The following is a 6,000-nucleotide window of genomic DNA, read 5'->3' on the forward strand; positions in this document are numbered from 1 at the left end:
GAGGGAAAATCATAGAGTTATTCGTCCCTTCATCCTTTCTTTGTAATTTGTTTATGCAAAATACTTGGATAATTGTTACTACAAACATGAGTGGCTAAGCACTCTATTTTCAAATGTTGTGGTTTTCATGAATATTGAAGTTTATAAATTACATCACCGTTAATTCGGATTATCATCTTTGTTTGTTTCTCTAATTCTGTGCATAACTGCTTAATTGTTTCGCTGGCAGTTGAATTCTATTTACTATCTATGCTATGTTTGGAAAAGTCGTGTTTAGATTAGAATAGAATTAGAGAGAGCTTGTTTCTGAACCCGTGGCTTGGGGAAGGATTGCACGGTTAGGATAGGAACATACCTAACAGTTTTGCTTAGTTGAATGTCGTATTTTATTCGTTCATACTAAATTCAATACCATAGGAATATAAGATTGATATATTGTGGATAGAGAAAAAGTATTGTGAAAACATGCTATTTATATAAACGATCCGATCAACTAGCAACCATAGATAATTTGGATTAATAAGTATTATTACGAACTCAAAAGGATTGATAAACTGACCACACTCCTGAAATCTTCATCGATTTTGATTAAAATCCAACCACAATAGCCTACTTCTTAATGAGTTAGTTGTTTATTTGTTTAAATTTTGCAATAGTAGTTTTAATAGAAAACCAATACTTTTGATCACCTTGGATAGTAAATTAATTTTAGTTAGCTTAGTTAACAATTAATTCTACGTCTCTGTATATTCGACATCCGATTTTTCAGTCACTTTATTGCTTGACGACTACGTATGCTTGCATGTACTTGGGCATCCAACAAGTTTTTGGCGCCACTGCCGGGGACTTAGCAATTGATTGTCTAATTGAGATAATTTTTATAAGTTTTCTCTTCAACTTTTGACTTGTTTGATTGATCTGTCTGAGGTACTTGAAAGTGAATGTCAGGGAAAAAGGACAAAGGTAAAACTTGAACCCTTTGAGAACAAACCTGAGAGACTCTTTCCCAAAAATAAGAAAGCAGCAAAAGAAGCAGCAAAAACGGCAACACATTTTAAGAAAATCAAAAATCATAAAACAATTATTGAATTCCACAACCTGTAAGGATGACAAATAATCAAGAACTACCAGTTATCGTAGCTGCAAGGCCTAGCCTTGCAAATATGACACAAACTATCGTCAAGCCGACCATCACCTGCCATTTTGAGCTAAAACAATATATGGTGCCACTATACAATCCCAAGGACAATATGTGGGGTTTCCAAATGAGGATCTGCAGAGGCATATTTAATTTGTTTTGCAAATCACAAATACGTACAAATTTCCAAATGTCTCTTCGGATTACGTTTGACTGACATTATTTCCCTTTTCACTATGGGGGAAGCAAAGGCGTGGCTTCAAAAGGAGCCGGAGAATTCAATCAGAATCTTGGATAATCTGGCACTAAAATTCTTGATAAAATTCTTCCCCTCTCGGAAGACAATATCGCTAAGGAGCCAGATTTGTGGATTCCGACAAAAGGAAGGGGAAACCCTTCGCCAAGCTTGGAAGCGATTTAAAAAGCTACTCAGAGACTGCCCACACTATGATCAAATATATAATGTTTTTGGTCAGACTTTTGTGGAAGGTCTAGATGAATCCTTCAAGATATACATAGCCTCCGCTTGCGGAGGTATGTGCATGGAGAAACCATACGGTGAAATTTAAGCCTTGTTGAACCAATCTACTGCAAATGATCAAACTTGGCAAGGAGATGGAGAACCAAGTAGAGAAATCAGACCTAAGACAAGTGGTATGATTGAAATAGATGCCCTCACAGCGTTGAGAGTTGATATAGCTAAGATAGCTAATTAAGTTAGAAAGGTTCTCAAGAACAAGTGCAACTGGTGTAACATGTGAAACAAATGCCAATTTATTGTGAGTTTTGAGGGGAAGGCCATAGGGGTGGCCAATGTCCTACGAACCCCGAGTCCATCTACTATGAGGGGCAGCAAACTAGAGGTTCGATGAATCAGAACACTGAGTATGGTAATACATAAAATCCTTATTGGAGGAACCATTCTAACTTCTCATTGGGTAGAAAGCAGAGCAACAACAAGCCTCTAGGTAGTTAAAATCAGCCACCGAAACCACCACAATAAGCAGAGGAAAGTTTGACCGATATGATGAAATAGTTCGTGCTCGATAACCAAAAAATAACGACTGAAAATCAACAGCTGCATATAGAGTTCAGAATTCTAGAGATGCAATTCAGGCAGATGACAAATAATCAAACACTAGACCAACGAGAGCTCTTCCAAGCGATACAGAGAAAACTCTTCAAGTCAATGCAGTTACTTTGAGAAATGAGAGACAACTGGGCTCGAAGAGGAAAGAACGCCAAAACTCATGGAGGTGGCTGAAAAAAACATAGCCGAATCTGAGCATGTAGCAGAAAGGGTACCACCCCTTTTCCCTAAAGGCTGAAAAAGAAGAATGATGAATACATTTTTCATAAATTCCTAGATATGTTGAAGCAGATATATTTAAAAATCCCTCTGCTGGACATTATCCTCGATGTTTCAAACTATACTAAATATATCAAGGACATAGTGATAAATAAAAGGAGATTAACTGAGTTTGAGACTGTCACACTCACTAAGGAGTGCACTTCTAGGATCCAGCATAATCTTCCACAAAAGCTTAAGGATCCGGACAACTTTACCATCCCTATGAAGATTGGTGAGGTTGATATGCGTAGAGCTCTTTGCGATTTGGGTGCAAGTATCAGTCTGATGCCATTATCAGTGTTCAAGAAATTAGGCTTAGGAGCTCCGCCACCTTCCACAGTAATACTATAGTTGGCTGATAGACTTATGCATACCCCGAGGGGATAATTGAGTATGTGTCTCTTCAGATTGGAAAGTTTATCTTGCCACCAGAGTTTATCATCTTAGACTATGAGGCTGATGAGCGAGTTCCAATCATCTTAGGACGACCTCTTTTGGCCATTAGAGATGAAATTATCAAAGTTCGAGAAGGTAAGATGATCATGAGGGTGGACAATATAGAAGAAGTCTTCAATATGTACCGAGCCATTCAGTTGCCTCGTCATTACGAGGATCTTGCTATAATTTCTATAGTGGAAGTAGACAAACCAGCCCTGGCGATGAGTGCATTTAAAGATGATGTACTAGAAAACGCATTTATGTTGTTCAATCAGATGGAACATAAAGAAGAGGTTGAGGAGATGATGCACATTCTGGATGCATCATGTGAATACATTAGAGAAGAACCTCGGTTTGAGCCTGTGGATAGGCTGAGTGATCCACCACCTAAGCTTTCTATTGAGGAGGCCCCAAAACTGGAACTTAAACCCTTACCCTATCATATGCATTATACATATTTGGGAAGTTCTAACGCTTTACCTATGATTGTTTCTTCTTATTTGTCTAACTTGCAGGAAGATAAGCCATTGAGGGTGCTAAGGGAGCACAAGTGTGCCAGTGGATGGACAATTTCTGACATAAAGGGAATCAACCCCGCATTCTGCATGCATAAAATACTCATGGATGAAGGATATAAGCCTAGAATGAAAAATCAGCAACGCCTAAATCCAATCATGAAAGAGGTGGTAAGAAAAAAACTGATTAAGTGGCTCGACGTAGGTGTTGTATTTCATATCTCCGATAGTAAGTGGGTAAGTCATGTCCAATGTGTACCTAAAAAGGGATATGACTGTTGTAGTGAACAAACAAAATGAATTAATCCCAACTAGGACGGTGACTGGTTGGCGAATATGCATAGACTACAAGAAGTTGAATAATGCTACATGATATCACTAGAAACTCACTAGAAACTCAAATCCATAAACGTCGTCGGGGCGTTTGTCAAGCCGAAAGACATCACTAGAAACTCATAGTGGCCATATCTAGTCTAGAAAGCCATCTTCGGAACATCTTAAGCAACAATCTTCAGCTAATGATACCGAGATCTCAAGTCTATCTTAGAGAACACCCTGTCACACTGCAATTGGTGAAACAAATCATCAATATGCGACAACAGGTACTTGTTCTTAATGGTAACTTTGTTCAACTGGTGGTAATCAATGCACATACGCATACTCCCATCATTTGTTTTCACAAACAATACCGGTGTACCCTAAGGCGACACACTCGGTCTGACGAACCCCTTCGCGAGCAACTCCTCAAGATGTCCCTTCAACTCTTTCAACTCCTTTGGAGCCAAGCGGTACGGTGTAATAGAGATAAGTTGGGTACCTGGCGCCAAATCAATAATGAAAATTATATCACGATCTGGGGGCATGCCTGGTAGATCGGAAGGAAACATATCGGAGAACTCCCGCACCATGCGCACAAAATCAATCGAGGGAGTCTCTGTGGCAGTATCCTGAACATAAGCCAGATAAGCCAAACAACACTTCTCGACCATATGTCGAGCCTTCAAGAAAGAGATAACCCGGCTAGATGTACTGATAGATTAACCCCTCCACTCTAATCTAGGAAACTTTGGCATTGCCAAGGTAACAGCCTTGGCATGGCAATCAAGAACGACATGATACAAAGACAACCAGTCCATGCCCAGGATGACCTTAAAGTCGGTCATGTCGAGCAACAGAAGATCCGCTCTGGTCTAATAACCACAAAAAGTCACGATATATGACCGGTAGATCCGATGTTCAACAACAGAATTGCCCACTGCGTGGACACATATACAGGATCACCCAAGAATTCACGAGAGACTGGATAATAAGCAAATAGAGAAGAAACATATGAATCTGTAGATGTTGGATCAAATAGTACCAAATCATCCCTACTACAGACAGAAATAATACCAGTGATCACGACGTCTGAGGCTACTGCATCTGGTGTGGATGGAAAAGCGTAGAACCTAGCTGGAGCGCAATCTGACTGGCCTTCACCTCTAGGGCGACCCCTTACCACCTACCCTCTGCCTCTAGCAGAGCGAACGGCTGGTGCGGTGATCATGGGCTGATGGCCCTGTTGTACTGCCTTGCCCCGAAGCCTAGGGAAAACTCTACTCATATGACCCCGCTCCCCACACTCAAAGCAACCTCTCGGTGTGGAAGATGACTGACCCCGAGTCTGACCCTAGGGACCTGGATACCCACTGGAATAATACTGAATAGCTAGTGGACGGTAGGAGCTCTCTGGAATAGCACTGAAATAGGACCGCACTAGTGCACCCCGAGAAGGCGGTGGTGCTTAATAAATGGGCCTACTAGACTGACCCCTCATAAACTGGCCCTTTCCCACAGACGGGGCACCGCTGAATCCTCTAGAATGTCAATGCCTCTTCTCCCCCATTGTATACAATCGTCTTTGGTTGCGGATACCCTCAATCCGCCTAGCTTTCTCCACAACCTGCTCGTAAGGAGTCCCCATCTCAACCTCTTGGGCCATAGTAACCTGAATACCATAATACAAGCTCATAGAACCTCGCCTCATAATCGGTCACAGACATCTGACCCTGTTGTAGCTGCTCGAACTGACCCCATAGCGCTTTCCTCTGAGGGGGTGGACTATACCTCTCCAGAAAGAGACGTGTGAATTGGTACCTAGTCAAGGGAGGCGAACCCGCTGGTCTACTAAGAAAATAGGACTACCACCACCTACGGGCCCTACCCTCCAGCTGAAATGTGGTGAAGTCCACCCCAATGGACTCCAATACTCTCATGATGTGTAGCTTGTCTCTGCAACGATCTATATAGTCCTGGGGGTCCTCATGTCACTCACCGCCAAAGGCAGGAGGATGTAGCCTGGTCTATCTATCCAACAGCTTATGCGGCTCGACGGTCACATCTGGTTATGGCTCTAGTACAGCCACTATAACTGGCTGAGCCGTACCTAGAGGTAGTGCACCCGAGGTATGATATATGACAATAGCGTGCCCTAGAGCCTGAGCGATAAGGGTCTGTGCTCCCCCTCCTGCCTGAGATGTGGCTGGATCTACTGAAAATAAACCAGCCTATGTCATAGA

General features: G+C 41.9%; 1 non-coding gene across 1 annotated transcript; it reads right to left on the reverse strand.

The window, feature by feature from the left end:
• Positions 1-1,485: 1,485 nt before the first annotated feature.
• LOC117273560 (small nucleolar RNA R71) lies at positions 1,486-1,592 on the reverse strand. Its single transcript, XR_004503564.1, has one exon. It is a non-coding gene; the product is annotated as a small nucleolar RNA R71 (small nucleolar RNA).
• Positions 1,593-6,000: the final 4,408 nt, after the last annotated feature.

The sequence above is a fragment of the Nicotiana tomentosiformis genome, chromosome 7 (genome assembly GCF_000390325.3).
Source record: "Nicotiana tomentosiformis chromosome 7, ASM39032v3, whole genome shotgun sequence".
In the NCBI taxonomy this organism is placed as follows: domain Eukaryota; kingdom Viridiplantae; phylum Streptophyta; class Magnoliopsida; order Solanales; family Solanaceae; genus Nicotiana; species Nicotiana tomentosiformis.